We start from the raw sequence: 25,674 nt of genomic DNA on the forward strand, positions 1-25,674 counted from the left end.
AGGTCGTTCCCGGCGCCCGCATCCTCGTCGTCGACCTTGCCCAAACGGCAGGTCGCTGCTGCTGGCCGAGGTCGCCCAGGTCATCACCGCCCCCGCCGGCCTGCAGCTCATCCTACCCAAGGGCAGGGTATGTACAGTCGCTTGCTCCCTCTTCCTCCCCCTGTCGATCTCCAGAGGTGTTGATTTGTTGGGTTGTTCGATTCAGTGCTTCGAGCGAGGATGACTGTGAGTGGTTGGGCATGGGATAGCCTAGCGCCCGTAGATACATGATAGATTTGTGCTTCACTAATTGTTACACATGCAGCTATCCAATTACCCCAAGCGGAATTAAATTACTTGTAGAATGATAGCCGTAATGTTATAGTGCTGGTCCCAGTATCCGGCTATCCTTTGATAAAAACAATTTGTTGCAAAATTGCAAAAATAAGCATGTGCCTTGTTTTCTCAGATGAATGCAAGGCGGCTTGCATAGTTCTCAGACTGGCATATGTGGAATGTGCTATGTGCCCAACATCTCTATCTACTCCACCGTGATCTAACTCACATGTCAAAGAATCACATAATACATTTTGCATGAAGGAGGTGCAAGAACCTACTTATCTTGCAATAGAAAGTACTGCAAGACATGTTTATCCAGAGAATATTGTGTTGGATGCTTGCTTCAAATTGGCTAATCTAACTCTTCTGATAGATAACATACAGGCCAATCAGTAGTGTTATGTATTTCGACCAATGTCAGCTAATTTCCAGCTGTAAACAAGCAGGTATAATTTAATATTCATTTTCATGGACTTGAATCTGAATATATTTTGGTTTAGTACAGTATCTAAACTATTACTTTTGGGGTCTGCTATGAGGCATTGGGTTTAAATACTTTCTTAAGAGTTGTGTGAAATAGCATTTATTCCAAGAAATTGCAATGTATATAGTGCTACTTTATTTTATATTTTTATTTTAAAAATTGTTCCTCGACACTTCAAACTCAGAATTTTTACAATTAACTCTTAAATCGGAAATTAGCTGCCATGGCCTGAATTATCATGGATCGAGTGTGTTTTGTGTAAGATTTTTCTATTGACAATCCTTTTATATGTACACCTTCTAGGAAGTATGTGCATTCCTTCTTGCAGACAGATATGTTTTCTCGGGTTGTTGAATGCTGGAAACGAGGATTATCAGTCACAAAATACATAACAGACCTTCGGATCCATGGATGTAGCCAGCAAGGGCGCCATCAACCTGGGCTGCCTTAGAGCTTAGGCAACCATGCTGTATTTGATGTGAACAGTTCATATCAATAGCTCGATTAACTTGTGTGTGTCTCATGTGTGGTTGAATACTAATTCTAACCCTGTTGCACTCTGTGCTGCCATTTGATCTAAAAAACTGAACCATGAAAGGTTCACTGTTAAATCAGTATGCGACATGGTGACGGTTGCAAAATACTGGAATGTCACAATCATCGTGTCGTACATGGATAAAACTTCATTTTGGGTTGCCCAGGTCAGCATTTCTTTCTGCAGTCAATGCAATTCTTAACATTTTAGTTAAGGACTGCCTTTGTCTTACCCTTTTCTCTTCCTTTCCCTACAGTGAGTTCCAAGATATATTTGATGTAGACTACTTCATAGCATCATTGAGAGATGAGGTCCGGATACTGCAAGAGCTGCCTCCAAGGCTGAAAAGGAGAGTTGAATAGGGATATCCTTGCTCCTTGCCGCCCTTCAGTTGGTCTGATACATCCTATTACCATAATCAGGTTTCTTTGCGTCTCTCCATTTCTCGTGATGTATCTAAATCATATGCGTACCCAAATAAATATTGTAAGTAGTAATTTATGGGAAAACATATTTTACCAATGATAAAGAAGTACATGGTCCTTCATATGAATAAATCACGTGCACGGCTTGAAAATAATGGGCTACTCATGGAGATTCAGAAACCGAGGTGCCATTTCAGTTTTCATGCACTTGGATTTACCCCCTAAAACAGAAGAGTTGGGCAGGTGTGTGGTTCAAATTCTTCGTCGGAATGGACCCTTTTGTGGTTCTCCACTTGTGGTATAAGATGGACATACTTGCCTTCTCTGGGTGTACACATGGTAGCAGGAAAGATGAGGCTGAGGAGGGTTAGAAGGATGAGATATTGCAGTTCTAGCAAGTGGATCTGCACAAACAAGTATGTGTTTGACTGTGCAGGTGATAAGGGAGCTGAAGCTGCTGGACGGCGTCGGTCTTGCAGAGGTCATCACAATCCTTGTTCCAAATAGGTCCGTCGGACTTCGCATCCCTTGCCTTGCTGCACTCTCCTGGAAGGTAATGTTTGTCACTTATTGTGTGTGTGTGTGTGTGTGTAGGATACGTCGTGATGAAAATGATATTCTTAAACAACCCTTCATGTTTGGGCACAAGTTGACTCTTCCCACCGTGTATAGAGATGATTGAATTCTCAAGTCCCGTCAATTGCTTTGCCATGTTTTGTAAGAGAAAATGTATGTGTTGATTACTACTGTGTTTTTGGTTAGTTGTTGAACCTGGCAATGTGTGTGTATTACTTGACACTGTACATTTGATGCTTCATGGTGTTCCAATACGGCCCCATCTAGCTAAGCTTGTTGGTAGTATTGGACAAAAGCAATAGATATTTCGACTTTGACAAATTAGGATATGTCTGTTTCAAGCGTGTTGTGCTTATGTTTAATTTACTCTTGTGCGTGAGGTTTTCTCATTGTCCCTAGCTCTGTACATTGTTCCTGTTGTTTAGTAAAGCTTTATAATGATGCATTGGGTTTAGAACCACAACCACAATCTCTTCCTATTTTTTATCATCTTGTTTAGAACCACAACCTACGATCTCTTCCTATTTTTTATCATCTTCTTGTTTAGTACCACAACAGATAAGCATCACTTGAGACTCCTTCTCTAAACAAGTAAGCATCATGGGCAGTGGGTATGAGGAGGACATTGGAAAATGATATTTGGGGTGGTGATTTCCTCAAATGCTGCTTGGTTAGATGATATATCTCCTGATAATGCAGTGTGTTTTCATTTTTGTGAGTTTGACCTTTTTTAGAAAGATTTTCAATTGCAGGCCTGTCTCTTATGGATGGATGGTCACATGGGGAGTAATCAGTTGACTAACTATGAAGATTGCTAGGATTGACAAAAACGCAAAAATGATCCAGTCGGTGGAACTATTATAAAACTCCTGAAGGAGGTAACCCTTTACAAAAGGGTGCAAGTGTTACTGTCTCCTGCTATATTTGACAGTAAAAAAACCAGTCAACAAGTAGTCAAGTATTCTTGATTGAAAGTCTGCAAGTAATCAAGTGGTCTTACGGAAGGCCATTCTAGAAGATCTTTGCTTGTTGTAGCTATACAATTTACCTCAATTTTTTGCCAGTTGCTAGCACCGTATTTTAATCTTTGTGGCTTTGGCGAGGATTTTTCTGTCCGCTCTTTTTCTTGTACCAAATTAACTCCTTTGACTCTAATGCAATTAAGCTTTGTTATAATAATATGTTGAGAGCAGGCTAGCATTGCTTTTATGCAGTTGGGCATAAATTGCAAACAACAAATAGAAAGGGGCGCCTTTCACCTGCCACTGCCCCAACTAAAACTTAGGCGGACAACCGAATGTGTGGAAACAAGATAAGAGCGCACAGGCACATCTCAGGAGGTGCCACCAGGTGGCGCCCCAGCCTCTAGTGTAGATAAAAGATCGTTTCGACACCTCTTTTGATTGTTATTGATGCCACAAATCATCTTCTGCTAACAATTCATGATTTTGGATAACCCTTGATTGAAAAGCCATTGCCCTTTGCATGATTTCCTCAAAAATAAGGTGCCCCACCTCAACTCATGAAGAAACCCTAGCTACCAAAAATTCAATCTCCTCTCCCCTCCGTCTTCGGTCGTCGCTCCAACGTCGTGTGGAGGTTTTGGACCAATCTCAAGACCTGCTAGCTCAGTCTCTTAGAGGTGCTCATAGAGGTAGGGTGTGCATGCGTGGTGAGTGTATGTACGTGTTTGTGAGCGTCTGCATCTGTATTGTGTTTCTCAAAAAACAAATAGAATACATTAAAAAAATAAAAAAGGTGTGCCACCGCCATGAAGTCATCCTCATGTTGTTGAAGATGCGGCGGTTCCTTTCTTTTCGGACGTTCCACATAACATACTCCCTCTGTTCCAAAATATGTGTCGTGATTTTAGTTCAAGACACTTATTTTGGAACGGATGGAGTAGATAAGATGACCGTTGCGACCCCTCTTTTGATTGTTGATGTCACACAAAACCCCATCCCACCAAACATCGATCAAAGGGTAGGGGGGCTCGATGGCTATCCACCCAAGATAACACCAGCTAGTGGACTTCTGAGGTGAAAGGGAAATCCTTACATAGGTGGGTAGCGGTCTTGGGTGCCCATAAGCAAAGCCGACAAATCAGGTCATGAGGCCATCCTCGCATGGCGACCTGGTTAGTCGTGAGGATTATGTTGCGGAGAACAAGCCATGAGAAAAGTATGCATTACAACTCTGCATGGGCCCTCCAAATCTTCTCGGGTAGGAACTTGTGACGCGATCCAATGAGCGGGGTCGTGTAAGACAGACTAGAGGCGTATTGATGACTCGTGTTCCATAGGAAAGTTTAAGGGCACCACCAGCCGAATCCAAATGTCGTTGCGGACCTCATCATGAATCGATCGTTTCGTTCTTAGGATGCACAATGCATAAGAGCATACAACAGTGGTGGCGAAGGGCTCTCTGATACGAGGATCTCTAACCGTCTAGCGCAGGGTGAGGAACATGGGTGGCGAAACCGAGAGATACTATTGCTCCACCCTACCGATAGTCGGAGTATTCGTCGACATGGAACAAGGGTGGATTGAGATACCTCCCGAAGAGCATATGATGTTGTAATTGAGTTCAATGTGAGACACCACTAGAGATAGAGGGAGAGAGGGGGAGGAAGAGAGAGAGAGAGGGGGGGGGGAGGGAGGGAGGGCGGGAGAGGAAGAGAAAGAAGAAGGTGATTTGGTAAAATTAGAAGTTAACTAGGACCTCCATGTGTATGACGTCCCACCGTCAATGAAAGCGCTTCGAGTGAGGATAAATACTAGACGTGTGAGTTTCAAAAGTTTAGGGTGCAATTTCCCCGGTTTAATTTTTGTTAATGGGTTTAATAGGAGTTTCATTCCATAGTAACATGGTTACAGTCGAGAAGTAAGATTTCCTTTATACATGGAGGACCCCAATGCAACCACACACCCTTGGTGCATTCAATTCAACTATACTACCTTCGTCCTGGTTTATTGGTCCTTATTGTATTTTGTACCAAATTTTGATCATAAATTTAACTAAGAAAATGTTCATGCATGTCATAAAAAAATTATATCATTGAAAACTAGATTCAAATACGAATCCAACGAAATTATTTTTGTTGACATGCATTAACATCTTATTAGTTAAATATTTGGTCAAAATTTGGCACAAATTACAAAGAAGATAAACCAGGACGGAGGTAGTATCTAGCTAGGTAATCTGCAACCTTATTTGATCTCTATGATTCTTTTTGAGGAATAAAAATCCTACCAAACGTTAAAAATGTAATCTTCGAAACTAGTTGTTCATAAGTAGAGCGATTCAAGCTATTACTAAAGAATAGAAAGAGCTGCACAACTCTTGAGTTCCAAGTCTGACTACACGAGAATGGACCCTTGAAAATGCTGCACAACCAGTGTCATATCCATCATTGTTAATGTGCCGGATCGATGCCAGTCTACAAGTTGAATTGTACTCCCCGGGATTGTGCTTGGGGATCAACGACATACTACTCAATCGATTGTGCTTGAACAAGGACGTAGTGTTCCGTGACGACGTAGCTCTGCACCAACGCCTCGCAAAAAAGAAAAGAAAATGCATGCCAGCAAGAGACACAGGAGGTTATGGGTCACAACCTGACATGTGGGGTGTTAGTTATGTGGGGACTACACGTCAGGTTGTGTATTGGCTTTGAGTAGGCTATATTATTATTTTTCATACGATCCAAATTGGATCGGGCTCTACTATCATCTATATCTACTAGATAACCCGTCCCATGGCGCAAAGACCGAGAACAAGCTAATTATTGAAAAAGTGTGCATCAAAATATGTAGACACAGAAAGAAACATAGAAATAAATACGGGTTGATGATAGATAGATGACTGCTGATCATAAATGTTTTCTAAGAAGCACCAAATAGCACCGGCGTTTGGCCCAGCCCAAATACATTTAAGCCCAATACACCGACCAACTCCCACGCACGCTCGTCTCTCCTCCTTTCCCCCAACCAGACCTTATCTGTTCTCCTCCTTTCCGCAAATCAACCCACATCTTTCACAGTTTCACTCGCTTCTCGCTGTTGCCAACTGTTGGCCGCCGGCCTTGCCAACTCTCGCTGCCCACCACAGCTAGGGCCCTCCAAGCCGCCACGCCGGGTGCCGGGTGTCTGCTGGTTTTGGCTGCTGGCTGCTGCCGCTTCTCCTCTCGCTGCCTTCTCCGCTCGTGCTACCTGCTGCCGTGCTGCGGACCACTGTTGCTGCCGCCGGCTCATAAACTAATCGGTGAACTGTTGTTGAAGCGCCGAAGGAGCAAGACTGCTGCAAGAGCAAGGTATGTTTCGAAAATAATTAAAGAAGAATGATTCAATGATGTTCTTCACAGACTTGCATAAAGTTTTGATTGCCATGTAATTTTTGAAGTTACTATCCGCGTCAGCCATGTATTGTGCCAAATTTTGATAGACTAAGCATCCATGATTTTTGTGCTATATACGTCAGTAATGAAGTACAGTTTCAGATCCATCATTCATTCATGCGTTTTGGGCTATGCCTTTTTTAGTAGACAGTCGGCCATCTTCTGATTCAGAAAAGAGGTGACAATGTTTTTTGAATTTTTGGCTCAGGTGACACTGGTGAAACAGAAAACCATGGTCCAGGAGAGCATATCTGTAGTTATTGGTTGTAGGCGTCTTTTGGTCAGTCCGGTGTATTCCACAGTTGTGGCTATGGAGCATTTTTGGCCAGTTCCGTGTATTCTACGGTTGTGGCTATGGAGCACTGGATAATAGTAATTATCCACAATAGCAGGTATGTTGGTGTTACCATGTATCTGTGTAAACATAAATAGTGAGCATTGGATAATAGTAGTAATTATATGTTATAACATTGTTAGCTGCATCTATTTTTGTGCACATTTTGCTTTGTATTCGAAACTGCCAGATAGGACAAATAAACTATACGTAGTACATGTACATATGAACTGAATTACACCGGGCATCCTAAAGCCAGCGGGTAAAAACAATGGAACAACCTGGAAGCAAGAATGCAGCACATGCAAAAACATATAATAATGAAGGTGTATAAAACATAGCTGTTTTTGGCAAAAAGAATCAATTCTTTCTAGTGCCTTAATTCTGGGGCTACACATTTGCAGCTCTTACAACTTATCTGCGATAATCTGTCAAAGTACTGCATGCATCAAACATTTGCTAGGATAGCTGAAAGCTGAAACTATCCGGCACAAGGACCATCTAATTTTCCAAGGCTGTTAGTCACTATGTGTGAACAAGGCCCTCAAAACTCTACCCGAGCAAACACGACGTTCCATCTCCGAATAGAAAGTGAGGCACCCAGCAAAAACTCCCTTTGCAGAGACAACGCCACATCCTTAAGTTAGTTCTACACCCCTCATCAGCATGAAGAAAGAACGTATGAAAGCAGAAATTAACAGAAGTCACAAGCAATAATCAACGGCAAGCAACACCAGGTAAAGACATGAAACGACACAATGCATGGAACACACACAGTTAGAACCGGGTAAATAACTGAATCTGAAATGAGTATAAGAAAAGAAAATGCTTAGGAGGAGATGAAACCTTGGCACGACGAAAGAGAGCAGCCGAGGCGTCGAGCGAGCTGAACTGCAGCTGAATCTTCACAAAACTGGAGTGAGGAGGCGAGCTGACCGGGATGGAAAACAGATGGAGGCAGAAACAACTGGCTGCTCAACAAAATGATGGCAGCGGTTAAATGCAAGAAAAAGAATAGGGTCCTGAACACATGCCTTCTTAAATTCGATCAAGGTTTTATCGGTACAGAGTAATGAAGCTTGTCAACATAATTTGTTTTATTCTAATATATGAGAAGCATGATACAAGCGCATGCATAGATTAAGAAAAACATCAATGACACACACTAGTGAGAGGCAAACGTGCCGAGAGATTGCTGACTATTAGATCATAATCTATTTACAACATGTAAAATTAGCATTTTACCTTATAAAATTCAGGCTAACCAACTTACCAAGCTAGGAAAGCAAAAGGCATACAATGCATATAATCTATGGAATACCGAGGCAAGCAATAGGATGAACCTGTCTTTGGTGAGGTCTGAATCTATACCTATTTACAGTGTTACTGCACCAAGTCCGTAAATCTCGCAAACTTGGCTGCACAAATATTATAGGTGTCATTATTTTTTCTCAGCCAATGTATAGCAGCAGATTCACAACTCGAGCCTGCCACTCTTCAAAATAAAAATCACATCCTACCATACCTCAGAGTCTGTGGTAAACAACACCAGCTCGGACGGCGTCCATTAGCAGCTGGTCTTTGTCTTCTTCAGCTGAAAGTAATGGTGAAGCAGATGACGAGCCAGCGCGTGAGGCCACGCCCTGTTCCTTCCCCCGCTGGTCTCACTCGCCCAATTCCCTCCCCCTGCTGGGCTTGCCGGTTTATTCAGAAAAATAAGAAAGGAACCACAACACTTGCACAATATTGCATAGATGGGAAGAAAGAGAGAGTGATAGAGATCAGGAGCAAAGTGTGAGAAGGACGCAGAGAAGCTCACTTTGGCATCACCGACGGCGCTGCCACCTCGACCTGAGAGTACCTCTCCGTCTGGATCCCTACACCCCCACCTCGGGCCATTGTCCTGCAGTCTTGCCAGCCCCAACTCGACCTGTGAGCGGCTCATCCATCCGTGGGCAGGAGAAGACGCTGCCGCCTCGGCCCGTCGCCTTGTAGCCTCGCCCGCCCCCACGGCCAGATGCGCTGTTGCACGGGGAGAGAGGAGGAAAGACAAGGGTGGCGGCGGCAGCTGGAGAGGATGAACGGGGGGAGGAGAGGTGGCGGCTAGGGTTGTGCCCCGACCTTAGATGCGGGCTGGAGGAGGACGGGGATTGGTGGATGAGTCGTCGAGGATCCCCGCGGTTAAAATTTTATCACCCAAGACGCATGCGACGCACACACAGCACGCACACTGCCAAACCAGACCCGCGAAAGACGAAGGCCCACCCGTCATCTGCCTAAGCAAGAAACATCAGCGTGGAAAGAAACAAGCCGTGGGATTGTTGACAGCACGGTGAAAAACCTCCAGCGAGGCAGATCGAGTGAAAGAGATCGCTCGCGCGTCGCGAGTGCCTCAGGTGGGCGGGTTGCCTAGCATCCTTTATACTCCCTCCGTTCCCCTATGTAGTGCGCATAGTTCTCAGCACATATACCAATGAATGAGGTGGAGGGTGTACTTTGGACGATAATACCCATGTCCTTCCATCCAGTCTCAAAGAGTACTAGTACATCTTTTTCTCTCCTCGGAGCAATGTCACAAATAAATTTAGATAACTGGATCGAACTCACACAAGTAGTGCGTTGATTTATTTGCCGAACAGAGGACGAACTGAGCAGGCAGATGCTGAGCTGAGCGTGTACTGAAACTTGGAGAAGAAGCGGCCACCGCGAGCGTGTACTCACCGGTCGAAGTGGCAGCGAGCTGTCGCGACATGGTCTCGCCGTTGGGGTGACCTGACGACTTGGTCTCGCTGGCCGCGTCCCTCGCAGACTTCGGCCCGCAAGTAAACGCCGGCCACAGATATGGGGACGCCGGCCAGATGACGCGGTGGAGACGTCGGCCAGATGACGCGGTGGACGCAGAGACGTCGGCCATAGACGCGCTGGACGCGGACACGCCGGCCATGGTGGACGAACAGACACCGGCCGTGGATGCATCCTCCAGTCCTCGAACAGCGGCGCCGCCGCCAGAAAAGGCGCCGCTCCGTGTCCAAGATCTCACCCAAACTCGCCGGCGGCTCCGTTGGCGTCGTCACGGCAGAGCCATTACCAGCTTCCACCCTGCCGCCGTCTCCTCCTTCGGCATCCGCCCGCGTGGGCCCTCACTCTCCTGCCGGTACCGTCGGCACCCTCGCCAACCACCGGTGCCCACCACCGCCGAGCGCCGACACGCCCATCAGTGTCCCGACGCCGTGCTCCGGTTCGGAAAGAAAGACTCCGTCGGCGGGTGACATGCATCAGGCGAGGAGATCAGGGATCTTTCGTTCGATCTGGTTCGAACGAGCGAACGAAGAAAGGGGAGCTATGCGGGAGGAAGAGGATAAATCGGAGGGTTATTTTCGTCCAAAGGAGGGTGTGGGCAGCTAATACGCACTACAAATCGGAATTTTTCCAAAAAGCTTATGCGCACTACATAAGGGAACGGAGGGAGTACTAGACTGGATCGGGATCGCGCCCTGGCTCAAGGGTGCCGATCCCAACATTTTGGTAAAGCAAGTAGTGGTGCCGGTCCCAACATTTTGGTAAAGCAAGTAGTGTAAGTTAGTAAAAATCTATGTTTAGCGTATGAAACATGATAACAAACTAAAGTGAAGAAGAAACATTCGTTTGTGATAAAACATAATGGAGTTCAATATCGACATGAAATTATAAGGCAATGTTGAGTTCAGCATGTACATAAGACCACAAAAGATAACCACTCATCATTAAGTTTGGTACCAAAATCATTAATATAGGATAGGAAGGACTGAAAGTAGGCACATAATGCAGAGCCCATGCTTTTAGCAGAGAGAACGATTATCTTTGACATAGAACTTGTACTTGTGGATTAGTAGGTGATATGAGCATGCCGCAGTATAGTACATGTGGGTTAGTAGGTGATATGAACTTGTACATTGTGGAATTTTACCTTCGCTGTCAGTATAGTAGCTCAAAGCTTGACGCATCAAGTTTGGCAAAAAGGAATGGATCAAAAGCAATGTGGTATAATAAATCAGAATTAGAGCAAGCCATTTATATAGAAAGCAGCACACTCCATATGTCATTCATAATAATTAGGTCATTTGTACATACAGATACTGAAGGCTGAGTAGTGCATTAGAGGGTAGTTGTACAGTACAGAATACATATCTCATTACTTTGGACAGAAGTGTAGAAAAGCATAATCACACTGATTTGTTCTGTGAGTACATCCTTCGACGGTAAATGGCTCTACGAATTCCAAGATGATCCAACATGATATAAAGAATGATCCTGGCCGAGATTCTCACAATAGTATGGTCAACCTGAGTCGTCAGAAATGGTTTAGAGACAACATAAGTAAGTGGTTGAAATGTATAAACAGTAAAAGAAAGTACATGTGCAGGACAATAGACCAATTCCAATTGGATTTCTTGTAGAAACAAACATGATACAAATCCTACAAAGCAAGTTGATAATTTTCATCAAACCTTGATAGGTGGACGAACCCAATAAGAACTAAAAACTTTGGCACCATATTCTGCTACGTTTCTTTAATTCTTTTCAACATGAGAATGCAAGAAATTCATTTCCTTGTGAAACCTCATACGTTAATGGATACCCCATGGAGTCAATCCAGAGATATGGCATGTATCACCATCAAGCTAGCACACACAGTTCATCTATGAAATCTACTCCTATAAACTAAATCAAGCTAGCATACGCAGTTCATATCCAAATAGGATTACATCTCTTGGGTTCTAGTTACCCAAATCCAACCATAGATCCTCACAAGCGAGGTGGGGGGCATAGAAGAGCAAAAGGAGCTTACTTGCAAGAAGAAGTCAGACTCCAGGGTCGCGGAAGTGCTAGACATGCCATCACAAGCACCATTACGGCTCTTGATCCAGATCCCCTCCTTCACCGTATGATGCCACTTGAAAATAGACCATTTTCCTGGGTGGGAAAAAGCATGGCTCATAGGCATTGTGGAGGCTCCATCCTTTACACAAAGGTGTAGAAAAGGCAACTCATCTCCAAACAAAATAACTTGAAATAATTCTTTCTTTGGAACTGCTTAATTTAAATGCATGCAGCTCTTTATTTGTTTAGGATGTATGCAAGAATTTCTAGTAAGTTCTACATGGAAAGAACTGAACACAACTCGACAGCAAGACAATCTCATGTTTAAGTTGAAGTTGAAATTGTATGCTCAATATTTATGAAATTGGATGCTCAATATGTGTCTAACCATATCTATCACGGGCCTTTGTCACAGAAACAGGGTAAGTAATCGAGTAGGAATACCACATCACCATAAGCAGTTTTATTTCTTTTCATAATAAATACACCATCACCAAGGAACATACTCAGTTTTGAAGCAATGTGTATATCCTATTATAATGTTTGGTAACTGATCATAAACACTAAGGAGCAAAGCAAGTGTGCACGAGTCCTTTTTAGTATACAGAACATCATCCTAGCATTAGAAGCAAGAAAAAAAATCACCTGCCGCCTGAGCTCTGATTTTCACATGCCTAAAACATGCAATTCATATATAAACCCAAAACAATATAATGATACATTTATAAAACTCTCTGCAGTTCATGTATAAACCAAAATCAATATAGTGATGCATTCCTAAAACCCGTTGCAATTGATGTATAAACCTTGAAGGAGTATTGTAGTTTTTTCCTAAACACGTATCTAGCAAGAAAGCAGACGGGCCCACAGCGTCCTGCCGACGCTGCCGGACCAAGGACCCATGTGTCTCCCGCCCCCATAAACCAGGCCATGCACCACAGGTCCTGCACCGCGCCAGATCTAGCCGGGCAAACGCCTGCCGGCCACCACCAAAGCAGGGGAAGACCCCGCAGCCGCCGCAAATCACCGTGCCACAGGGGGGTGAACCTGGAACCCCGACAGAGTCGAGATGAAGGCGGCAAAGCTCCGACAAATGTCCATCACATGATAAATAAAGAAAAAAAACAAATTAGCGGATCTTCTACGCATATCCACTGCTATAGATTCAAATAACACTAATCGGAAAGCAAGGATGTAGCTTTACAGGACCAACCAGTAGCTAAGAAATCAGGGGCTAAACAATTATTTTGTCTAAGAGCTAGTACATACTACAGAATGAATACTGCAGCAAGAATTAATAGAACACTTGACCAGTCCAACCAAATTAATAGGTTATAATACTACACCATGTCTTGACCAGCTCCAAACTAAATTCTATTTGGATTCTGTGTAAACGAAGCCTAGTTATACTACTACAATAACCTAGAACCACTAAAGCACCCACACAAACATTCACAGTATCCTCATCTTGATGAAAGCAAAAATGTATCATATAGCACGCACACACACAAATAGTCACAGTATCCTCATCTATGAAAGCGAAAATGCATCATATAGCACGCACGCACACAAACAGTCACATTATCCTCATCTTGCTGAAAGCAAAAAATGTAAATACATACCTTGACCTGGAACGGTATGGTCCAGTCTCAGTTGACAGTCTTGATGATTCATGTTGGCCTTTAGATATGTTTTTGAACAACAATTTTTCTTGCTGCTTGTAGAAGACAACATCCTTCACATAACCACCATCTAAGCACTCCGCCAATGGAAGGCCATCAGTGATACAGGCTATCACTGTCAGCTTCACCATTTCAAAAAGATAACAAGAGACAATCAAAAGTGCCACCTGCACAAAAAAGCAGAGGAGAGCTAGTAAATACTTGTAACATGTTCACTTCAGTATAGAGGATCCTACTTATCCAATGACCCATATATCTCAAACAGAACAGATTAATATCTCAGGCAACAGTGAATGTCTAGCATGTTCTCCAAAGTTACAGAATATAACAGGTTCAGAGACTGTCAAGATCAAACAATAACGAGGTATTTTGTAGCCACATGGCAAAGCTAATAAAATTTCTTCTAATTTAAATCTCAGACATCTCACTGAAATAAATAATTTGATACATAACTGAAACTGAACTCTAACCTTTTGTTGTTTAGTTGTCTTCTAATGACTATCAACACAGGTATAACTAAAACTTCGAAAGCTTAATGTTAACTAGATTAGAACTTTCGAAGTGTAACACCATATTGAGCAAGACTAAGGTAAAAGCAAGAAAGATTAAAATTGATTACCACAATTACACAAAGAGAAGTATTTTTCCTTTTTCAGGCAACCAAATCTAACTCAATGTATGGTACGTATTTGTTATTAAATATTTAATCAGCAAAGTCTTGAGAGAGAGAGAGGGGGGAACTTACCAGTTGAAGGGGCCACAGGAGTGAGGGGTGAGGAGACGCTCGGAAGTGGCACCGCTAGCCAGCAGCACCTCAAAGGCCGAAGCCAATCGACTGGACTCCTGATGCTCACCAGCCTGCACTTGGTCCTCTTGCCTGTGACACTGTATAGCAGAAACACATAAAATTGATCACACAGAGCTTAGAGCAAGTTTCTTCTTGCAAAAATAAGAGAGCATATTCCTAATACACATAACCGATGCTATTCATTCACACCTCATTATACTTCCTTGTATAGTCGTATGTGTATATGGTTTCACTATGTGGTTTGATACACTGAGACTTCACCTCCAATTCAAGCATAAGCATATGAAAAATGGTATAGTGAACCTGAGTTTGATTTTTTGAAGCTTGGAGACTTAAATATTTGAATAAGAGAACATAAAAAAAATCTACTGAGTAATCCTCTATGGAGATCATATTATCTTTCTGGAGGAAGTACAAAGAAATGGATTGTGGAGGGATAACCTCAACATGCAAATAGTATCACTTTGAGAAAAAAATTCTAGAATCCCTTGAAACAATCACGTGAGTGTGGTGCATGCGTATAGCTTACCTTAGCGACATGAGGAAGAGGCAGTCAGAACAACGCACAGTTGCTCTCCTTCCAACTTTCCTCTTCAGCTTGCCTCTTTTTGTAAGTACTGCCCTGGTCCTGGGGAGAAAAAATTAAGCATTTACTGTAATAACCTATGTAAATTTCTTCATTCCAAAGAACAAACAAATGTTATCTTCTTCATTTGCTCATAGAAACTGAGGGGCATGTTTAGAGCCATTGGAAACAGAAGCAAATATATTTGAATTATATTCAGTTGAAAACAGGAGGACAGGTAGCTTCCACAATTTTCTAAAGCTAGCAACATAGAAAAGGGCCAGCCACCGCTTGTATGTTACCGCTGAATAAATCTAAAAGTTTTTAATATAGAAGGTTCAAGCACCTTTTTTCACACATTAGTTTGGCCATATTTAACCAGTACTAATGCAAAGAGCGTAGCTATTGCAAACCAAATGGAACATGAGATCGCAAGACTGAACCTGCTGCCGGACGGCGGCAAGGATGTCAGCGTCCACCCAACAAATCTCTCTATGAATCTTCTCCATCAGCGGCTCGACCATCAAGAACGACGCCTCTGCCAAGCCACACAAAAACATAACCAATGATAAAATCCTGAACAGCGAAGTTCGAAAGAGCACATTGCAATTACATGTAAACAACAAATAGATGGAGCTAATATCAATTTCAGGAATATTTTTGCAACAAAGTCTAGTCATGCACAACACTGCCAAATATAAGATGCTTATGGCGTCTAGCGACTCATGCACTTTGATCAAACAGAGACAAAATTGCAAGGCGGAAGATGAAGTGATGACTGCAAACTTAACCAAAAGGTTTACTGCAGAAAGAGGAGCGAGACAGATATATGCTGAATAAGTGAATCTGGTATTTCATACATTACACAACAATATCTAATAACTCATGCTGCCTAATTAATCACATTGTCAATTTAAGGTACTGCATGCCTTTCTTTTGCTTCATATGAACTGACCAGCTCCACACAAAAAAAGGAAAACTCAACACAAACATTAGACTTGGTAAGCCACAACCCATGCCTAAATGATAAATATTAAATTAGAAAATGTACATGGAAAGGCATAAATAAAGGAATGAGAAAAGAAAAGCACCTGCAATAGGACCGTTGACAAAAATCATAACTATCGAGACAACCACAACAACGACAGATCCCAGCAGTCCGACAGTCAAGAGCATGAGCAGACGACAACCATCAACAGAAAAATGTTGGATCCAACAGCAAACCCTAACCCATCCCTACACAGAGCAAAAGCAATAGAACAATAAAATGCCTAGATGTGCAGCAGGACATCCAACAGATGCATATAGTACCAACTCACAGCAAACATCCTATTAGCTGTCAGGCTCAAAGGTTCTAAACATGTCTTATATATTCTAAACCTTTACCTGATATGATCCACCATATGGTGCTGCAAATACTAAAAAACATATTAATAAATGATTTGTACATCATGATTACTACATAGTTACTAAATTCTTAAATTTGTCTCCATTTCTAATTAGAATATGATACTACTCTGATATACCTCCTGATTGTGATGATACTGAAAACTAAACTAAAGGATATGCAGAAGAAGCCAAATAATAAAACCATGGTGATTACCATAGGGAGAAGGCACTTCGACCCTGTAATCTTAAATATTGGGATGAAGAGGCTAAACTAAAGTATTTCTGCGTAATTAGTTGCCACCAAGAAGAGGCTAAATCACACGGCCCTAACCAAACCATGTTCCGGCCGCAATCAGATCAAGCAATCTCTAACAAAGAATGTACGCAAGCAGCACCATGACGGGAATCAGTGTAATCTCTCTAGGGGTGCTATAACTGCTACTCTGCCTCTGTTTTCAGCAAATGGAGCTAAGATATTTTCAGCAAATGGAGCTAAGATATTTTCTGTCCATGCCTAGAGAGGTTAGTGGAGGGGATGTGGCGATGGCGAGGGGCAAGCTCAGCCACTTCCGGAAGTTGGATCAATTTCTAGACAATTTATATTGACATGACCATATACGTATTACAACTTCACAGAAAATTTATTCAGAATAAATATTGGTTCACATAAGGTCCTTTCAGGCTGTTAAGTTGACTATGGGCAGGGTTGAGAGTTGACACTTGAGACTACACGCACCAAAATAACATCAAAACTGTGCTTACTTTTCACTGGTTTCTGTCAGGCCTGATATGGCGTACTCTGCAAACATTTGCAATAAAACACCTGGGGGCAATTCAGAAGCTTTGTCATAGCTGAGAGACACATCAAAGTCCTTAGTATATTTGATGGACCTGAACAACTGTAGACAACAGACAAATAAAAAGCTTGCTCAGATATATATTTTCAAACAACGGGCAAAGTTTGTCGACAAGTAAGAGATTGACTAATATCCTTCTTAACCTTTATTGGCATCTTTTTCATCCTTGGAACCAGTACTTGATCAGTACTTTCATCTTTGACAAAATCTGGGCCATCTATTTCAAACACGAAACCATAAGTAGAACTGTCAATCATCCCCAACTTGCGGTTCAACTTAATCCCATCACTTAGATTAGCAGCATGTCGTGAGGCGCCAAGAACAATTGCTTCATCAGCATCAAGGTGCTTATCTAGCTCACTCCATCCCAGGAATTCCTGCAGCTTAGCCTGGAACAGTGGAATACAAATGTGCCTCGTGAGTCAAAATGTGAAAAATAAAAAAAACAATGAGATTCAAGATAATAATAAATGGTACAGATAGATAAGGCATGTAACTCTATTCCATAAGTAAATGAAGTCCTCTGTATGACTAACAACAGTTTATAAACTCCATCCCAAATACTGAATTCTGTTCACGATGAAACCTTCTTACGAGAGAAAAGGTGTAACAAGAAGCAGGCAATCACATGCACCCAAGTTCTAAAATCAGTTTAGTTTATATGAGCATACACAGAAAGTTTCAGAAATTCAACAATGCAACAGTCCTGCATTTCATTACAGCCCCTCAATGGCAAGTCAAGTATAAGTCTTGAATGAGGGAGTAATAATCACCTGCAGTTTCGGTACCCTGGTAGCTCCTCGAATTAGCTCTACAGCATATACGTCACCAATTTTCATGCCTGAATGCGTGAGCACATCTTTGATTGGAGACAGAGCCTGCTCCCATAAATATGCACAAAGCTCTTCAAATTTTTCACGTGTTATGCTGCTTCTGTAATAAACAACATGTCGGTCAGCATGTAAAACCTTGATTTTTTTTCCTAACCATGATTTAGGATTAAAGGTGCGCTCTATGCTGAGAAAAACTGAAGGAAAGCTGAAAGCATGAGCTGGGGTAAAAGATCAATAATCACAGAACAAAGCAGTAAGGAATAAGGACATCAATGGCCAATGGGTCTACGGAAAATACCAACAATGGCATGTTAAGAAGCCGGTATAATCTTGCAAGTTCCACATAATCATGAATATGCAATGAAAATGGATGCAGAACTTCAATGTAGCAGAAACTATCCACAAGAGATATGCAAAAGCAGTACCAAAACACATTTTATTCAATTGATACTGCATATACGCACTTTAAAGGAGACAAAGAAATCAACTTGATCTATCAAAGGTCAGACCATTTGGCAAATATGAAATAATAGGGCCTGTCATCCATGCTACTCCAGATTATGTTTGGTTACAAGCAAGAGGTCCATGTGTTCAGAATCGATCCAGGACATAAGATGGATCTTTTAAGTTTCATATAAAAAGGTCATCCAAAGATTATGCATGTACCAAAGGACACACCTGAAATCGGTATCATTATAGAGAGATTCAACTGAGATTGGAGCAGGGGTATATGCGCTCAGAATTTCTTTGGTGCGCTTGACTTGCTTCTTCAACTTAGCCATTGCTTTAGGAGACTGACAGATGTATGCTTATTAAATTGATCTGCGGAATAGTTTACCAAACGCATTTCCATTTCAAGGCCTCCCAGTTTGGAGTTCCATCTGACATCCTTAACGTGCGGAGGAATTAGCTAAAAGCATTAGCACTAGATGCCTATTCAAGATAGCGGCTAAAATTTCATGTTTTTTCAGATCTACAGTCATCTAGCATGTGAAAGCAGTAGTAACAACTTTTTCTTCAGAGATCTTACAAACAGACATATGAGTTTAAGCAGAACTGAACAGCTAAAGGAGCTGGAGAGGTGAGAATTTTACCTGGAACTCGTTGACACACACCATCTTCCCGAACTCCTTGGCGCTGTAGGACGAACTGCAGCGCGGCCCCGGCGTGTTCGTTGACGAGCGCCAGGACGTTGAACCCGGCGAGCTGGGCCGCCTGCGTGAGGGCCCGGCGCTCGGCCTGGCCGAAATAGGGCGGCACGGCGACGACGGCGTCACGCACGGAAGGCCAACGTGCGCATCGGCGATCCCCGAGGCATAGTGGAGCACCATGGCGATGGTCTCGTCGACGGTGTTGGACCTGGCCGTCGTCGGCGCGGACGGCATCGGTGCCACGGGCGTCGTGGACGAGGTCACAACGGAGGAAGAGCGAGTCGGCGATGGCCCGCGCGTAGAGGATGGACTTGGCGAGGAGGTCGCGCACGCGGGAGAATACCTTGGTCGGGCGGCGCGCGGTGATGCCGACCGTAAATGTAGCGGGGCTGGCGAGACGGGCAGCGGGACGGACGGGGCGGGGCTGGCGAGGCCGCGGGGCATCGGCCACTGCGAGCGGGACGGGCGAGGCGGGACGGCGGGGTCGTGGTCATCGGCCACGGCCACGGCGAGCGGGGCGGCGGGGCGGGGTGGGCGAGGCGGCGGGGCGGGGCAGGGCGGGCGAGGCGGCGGGGCGGGGCAGGGCGGGCGAGGGAGTGCGGGGAGAGGAGGCGGCTAGGGTTCACCACGCGAGCCGGCCCTTTTATACCCCCACCACGCGAAATGACCAAAATGCCCTGGTGGGGGCATGGTATTTACATTCTGTTGCCATTACTATTTATTCCAGCAGTGTTTTTTTCCAGATCCAACGGCCCAGATTTATCCAAACGTCGATCCAACGGACGAAAACGCATCAAGGGACCCGATCCAACGGCCCAGAATCGCTGATCTCTGTGGAGCCTTGTAGGAACATCCTTCTCTTATCTCTTGATGTTCCATGCCTTGTAGGAACATCCTTCTCTTATCTCTTGAATCCAAACGTCGATCCAACTGACGAAAACGCATCAAGGGACCCGATCCAACGGCCCAGAATCGCTGATCTTTGTGGAGCCTTGTAGGAACATCCTTCTCTTATCTCTTATGTTCCATGCCTATTAAGGGCATCTCCAACGTTGACTCTCAAACCGCCCGCATACGTCTGGACCGTGTGTTGCGCTATCTAACGCGGGCCTGTATTGGTCCGAACGCATTTTATCTAAAAACAACGTCGGATAGCATCCATGTAGGACTTCAACACCCCTGGCCCACTAAATCCCCACCTCGGTCCTATTTTCTTCCATTTCGCTCCTTCTCCCCCCTTACTTTGCATCTTCACTGATGTAGGGTGGAAACCCTAAGGCCGATCTTTCACGAAATGGAGAGAATCCTACAAAAAACACGAGGGAAAGACACTCAAATCAACGAGAACAATCACACATGTGCTAGATCCATGAATATAAAGAGTGATACAAGATCGAAACACAACAAATGACGATATAAGAGACGGTAGTTCTTCTCCGTGAGGAGATCTTGAGGAGTCTTCCCGTTAGGGGTCTTGAATCCACTTGGGGGATCTTCTCCGTAGAGGCCGCGGTCTCTGAAGGAGAAAGTATCAAGTGGATGAGCAAAGCTCTATCTCCAAAATGAGCTATAACATTGTCGACCCTAGAAAGAGGAAGGAGGAGGAGTATATATAGTCTAGGGTCACGAAAGGGTACATGGGCCTCGGTCCAACACGTTATGCACAGACAGGCGTTGGTCGTCCGACAGCTACCGGACGTCCGGTGGCTCGTGAGGGTCCGGTCGTCCGGCTGGTGTCGGACGTCCGGCGTTTTGGCTCTGATCAGGTGGCGTCGGATTTCTGATGGACGTCGGACGTCCAGAGGCTTCAGACTTCCGATAATTTCCATTTTGTTGTGTGACACCGGTCGTCCGGAGGGGCTCGGTCGTCCGGGCGCTGGGAGGTGTCGGACGTCCAGTCGCTGGAGTCCTCGTTGGCTGGTCCTTGGGTTGTCTAGTTGACGCTCCACGCGTCGAACATCCGGTCCAGGCCGGTCGTCCGGTGGCTGTAGGCTCCTGGCAACTCCTTCTCTTGGTCCTTGTACTTGGCGTCCTCGCGAGCTCATCCATTGGATGTAGTTGTCGCGTTGCTTCCCTCTAAGTACTTGATCACACATACGGTTTCCTCTTGAGGTAGTAGCCATGTCTCACATGTAGAAAGTGGTAGTTCGGAGAGGAGCGAGTTCACCTTAGTTTCGATAGACTTTGCTCGAGCTATTGTCATTGGTCCAAGTGGTGTCGTGGGAGACGTAGGTAGGTCCATGGGGATGACCATGGGATGCTCCGCATCATCTTTCCCCCTTGAGAAAGATCCGACCTCGGATCAAAAGCCTCATCACCATGGTATGGAGAGAGATCCTTGACACTGAAAATGTCACTCACGAAGTACTTATCTCGTGGTAGGTCGATCTTGTACGCATTGTTGTTGTAGCGCTCGAGCACCTTGAATGGTCCGTCAGCTCATGGTCGTAGCTCGGACTTGCGTTCATTGGGGAAGCGTTCCTTGTGAAGGTGCATCCATACAAGATCTCCAATGTTTTATATCATGGGTTGCTTGTTGATGTTGAGCTTGGTCGCGAGTCATTGAACTTGGTGCTCAATGGTGTGCCTTGTATCTTCATGCATCTTCTTGAGGTAGCTCACGGGTGCACTTGCATCCATGTTGATTCGCTCTTGTAGTGGTAGAGGTAGAATGTCCAATGGGGACAACGGGTTGAAGCCGTAGATGACCTCGAAGGGGGACTTGCCAGTAGTAGTCTCCTACGCGGTTGTAGGCATACTCGGCGATGGGTATGCACTCCTCCCACTCCTTGATGTTCTTCTTGATCAACACGCATAGGAGAGTGGAGAGCGTCCGGTTCGTGATCAACACGCATAGGAGAGTGGAGAGCATTATCTCCGCCCTCATGACTTGGGGATACATAGTTTGTTAGCTCTCATAAGATAATCATCTTTGATGTAATAACGTTCCCAAGATGTATGCATCAAACATTTGGCATATGTGATAGCAAAAGTAGGATCATGCGCATACAAGTCTTTTATGTGCTCAAAGCCAATGACATTCAATTCAAGTTGGGTAACAAGCATGCATCTATGGGAAAGCACATCCGCCACGACATTCTCTTTGCCTTTGATATACTTGCTGACATAAGGAAAAGACTCAATGAATTCACACCACTTAGCATGACGCTTGTTCAACTTAGTTTGACACTTAAGATACTTAAGTGTTTCATGATCCGTGTGAAGAATGAACTCATGAGGGCGGAGATAATGCTCCCAAACATGCAAGACTCTCACTAAAGCATATAGCTCTTTGTCATAGATGGGGTAGTTAAGGAAAGTTTTTCACTAAAGTAAGCTATGGGGCGCTTCTCTTGCATTAACACACCTCCTATGCCATAACCGCTAGCATCGCAATGGATCTCAAAAGGTTTATTAAAGTTGGGTAATGCAAGCAAAGGGGCATGTGTAAGCAAATTCTTAAGCTCATTGAATGCGGTATCTTGTTGTGGTCCCCAAATAAATGGTTCGTTTTTCTTACTCAAGGCATGCAAAGGTAAAGCAATGGTGCTAAAATCCTTCACAAAACGACGATAAAATCCGGCTAAGCCAAGAAAACTACACACTTGTTTCAAGTTTGTTGGTTGGGGCCAAATTTTAATAGCTTCAATCTTAGATTCATCTACGTGAACACCCTTAGAATACACAACGAAACCCAAGAAAACAAGCTTATCAACACCAAAAAGGCATTTGTCCATATTAGCATAAAGGCGCTCTTTTCTAAGAGTTTGCAAAATGGTTCTAAGATGGGTCACATGATCTTTGATAGATTTGCTAAAAACAAGAATATCATCAAAATAGACCACAACAAATACACCAATGTAAGGGCGAAGAACAAAATGCATCACATGCATAAAGGTGTCGGGTGCTTCGAATAAGCCCATAGGCATGACTAACCATTCATACAAGCCAAACTTGGTTTTGAAAGCGGTTTTCCATTCATCACCTTCTTGGATGTGTATTTGATAGTAGCCACTTTTAAGATAAATTTTAGAGAAAATTGTGGCTCCACTAAGTTCGTCTAGCATGTCATCAAGGCGTGGACTGGGGTAGCGACAATGAACAGTGATAGCATTGATAGGACGACAATTAGAACACATGCGATATGTACCATCTTTCTTTGGAACAAGGATTACCGGGACAAAACATGGGCTCAAGCTTTCTCGTACATGGACGTTGTCGATGAGTTGTTGAAGTTGCCGTTGGATCTCCCTAGTTTCCTCGGGGTTGACGCGGTATGGATCCTTGTTAGGAAGAGGTGCTCCGGGGATGAGGTCGTTACGGTGTTTGATGCCTCGAAGAGGAGGTAGACCCGGAGGTAGCTCGTCGGGGAATACATATTTGAATTCCTGCAATAGAGAAGACAACACTAAAGGTAGATTGTGAGAGGTGTTAGTCCTTGCCACTTCATCCTTGCACAAAAGGACATAGTGCATAACACTTGATGGGTTCTCACACACTTCTCTCATCTCACTTTTGGTAGCGAATAGAACTAAGTTTTTCTTGTCATTCATCATGGAGGCACTCAATTTGGGCTTGTGGAACTCACTCTCTTTTTGGTGGTTCGCTCTCTCATTATTCTCTCCATGATGGGTGGTTGCTTGCTTGTCGGTGATCACTTGGCTTGGTGACATAGGTCATAGCACATACTCCTTTCCCTTCATCTTGAAGCTATAGTGATTGGTTCGCCCGTTGTGGGTGACGCCACGATCAAATTGCCAAGGTCGTCCAAGTAGTAGATGGTAAACGGACATAGGAACCACATCACACTCCAAAGTGTCTTCATATGCTCCAATCTTGAAGGAGACTTGAATGGTGCCGGAGTTGCTAAGCCATTGGACCTTGTAGGAGCAAGGGTGCTTCATCCTGACCAATTGTAGCTTGGAGCATAGTTCTTCACTAGCCAAGTTGTGGCAACTTCCTCCATCGATGATGACCTTCACGGACCATCCCTGTGTGGAAGATATGGCATCTTTGGTCTTCATCTTGTTGGTGTTGAAGTGTCAAGACCTTGGAGACAACGAGAGTGGGGCTCAAATCATTGTCGCAAAAGACTTGGTCATCTTCATCTTCACTCACTTTCCGGTGCATGGCCATGTATTCAAGCACGCCCGTTTCCTCTTCACCCATGGAGTCGTATGTGCCATCATCGTTGAGGATCATGGTGCGCTTATTGGTACGCTCGAAGGATTTGTGGCCTCGGCCGCTGCATGTGAAGCATTTGATGGAACTTGTCTTGATGGTCTCACCATGGAGTCGTTGAAGCTTGGTTGGAGGAGTCATAGTTCTTGGAAGAGTATTTGGCATACTGGAAGTCATCTTGCACTTGTCGCTCTGCCTTGGTGGCTTGATGCACTAGCTCGATGAGGTTGGAGTAAGGTTGGAAGTCGGCGATCTTCTTGATAGGGCGATTGAGTCCATTGAAGAAACGTGCCATAGTTTGCTCATCATCTTTCATGACATTTGCTCGAATCATGGCAATCTCCATTTCCTTGTAGTGTTCTTCAACGCTCTTTGTTCCTTGGTTGAGGAGTTGTAGTATCTTGAAGAGGTCGCAGTTATAGTATGTTGGCACAAAAAGCACTCTCATGACTTCCTTCATTTGATCTCAAGTTTGTGATGGGTGGTTCACCTCTTGCCTCTCGGCGCTCAATGATTTGCTCCCACCAAATGAGGACATAGTCTTGGAACTCAAGGGATGTCATGGAGATCTTCTTCTCTTCTTCATAGTTGTGCAAACAAAAGATCTTATCAACCTTCAATGCCCATGAAAGATACTCTTCGGGATCATTGCTTCCGGAAAACTTGGGCATGATGAACTTGAGTTTGCGGTAGCGTTGCTCTTCATTGTGTTGGGGTCGAGGGTGATGACGCCCTTAACGAGGAGGGTTGTCAACCTCAAGTTTCTCCTGGCGTGGAGGATTGCCATTGTCTTGTTTCTCTTGGCGAACTTGTGGTTCTTGTCGGGCTTGTTGTGCTTGTCTAGCTTGTGGAGGAGCTTGTGGAACTTGACGGTGCAATCGTGCTTGATAGTTCCTCTCTTGAACTTCATTGCGAAGTGCTTCTTCTTTCTCACGCGGATGTCGATTGCGTGCGGAGACGGCGCAACTTGTGTCTCGGAGGGCATGTTGCGCCTCAAGTGCTTCAGTTTCACGCCATTGTTGTCATTGATGTTGTGCCTCAGCATCTTGTTTGTCTTGGTGTTGGTGCGCTCGCTCTTCCTCTTGGTGGCGCAAGCGTTGCCTTTCTTGTGCTTGCTCAAGGGTACACTACAAAAAAAAGACACAACCGTGACATTTTGGGCCGAACGAAATTTTTTTCCTGTCATGCTTATGACACTTCTATGACGATAATTGTGACAAAACCCGGTATCATCATAGATGTGGTGGGCTCCTACTTCTATGACAAAAAATCATGATAGA

At 44.2% G+C, this 25,674-nt stretch overlaps 3 long non-coding RNA genes and 1 pseudogene across 8 annotated transcripts; 2 read left to right on the forward strand and 2 right to left on the reverse strand.

The window, feature by feature from the left end:
• The first annotated feature begins 6 nt into the window (after positions 1-6).
• On the forward strand, positions 7-3,449 carry LOC119267634. 3 transcript variants are annotated; one of them, XR_005132518.1, is made up of 4 exons: positions 7-1,503; positions 1,594-1,759; positions 2,199-2,315; positions 3,091-3,449. It is a non-coding gene; the product is annotated as an uncharacterized LOC119267634 (long non-coding RNA). The 3 variants fall into 3 exon arrangements; XR_005132517.1 differs by having other exon boundaries at positions 1,594-2,315; positions 3,077-3,449; XR_005132516.1 differs by having other exon boundaries at positions 1,594-2,315.
• A 2,719-nt stretch (positions 3,450-6,168) lies between these two features.
• LOC119267635 lies at positions 6,169-9,156 on the reverse strand. 4 transcript variants are annotated; one of them, XR_005132522.1, is made up of 5 exons: positions 8,888-9,156; positions 8,594-8,757; positions 8,440-8,486; positions 7,915-8,039; positions 6,169-6,637 (listed from the first exon to the last, which is right to left on the reverse strand). It is a non-coding gene; the product is annotated as an uncharacterized LOC119267635 (long non-coding RNA). The 4 variants fall into 4 exon arrangements; XR_005132520.1 differs by having other exon boundaries at positions 8,412-8,486; XR_005132523.1 differs by having other exon boundaries at positions 7,915-8,486; positions 8,594-8,754.
• LOC119267636 lies at positions 6,512-7,529 on the forward strand. Its single transcript, XR_005132524.1, has 2 exons — positions 6,512-6,650; positions 6,943-7,529. It is a non-coding gene; the product is annotated as an uncharacterized LOC119267636 (long non-coding RNA).
• Positions 9,157-17,130: 7,974 nt separating the features above from the next.
• On the reverse strand, positions 17,131-25,439 carry LOC119272082 (annotated as a pseudogene).
• Positions 25,440-25,674: the final 235 nt, after the last annotated feature.

Source organism: Triticum dicoccoides, chromosome 3A (assembly GCF_002162155.2).
Source record: "Triticum dicoccoides isolate Atlit2015 ecotype Zavitan chromosome 3A, WEW_v2.0, whole genome shotgun sequence".
Taxonomy (NCBI): Eukaryota; Viridiplantae; Streptophyta; class Magnoliopsida; order Poales; family Poaceae; genus Triticum; species Triticum dicoccoides.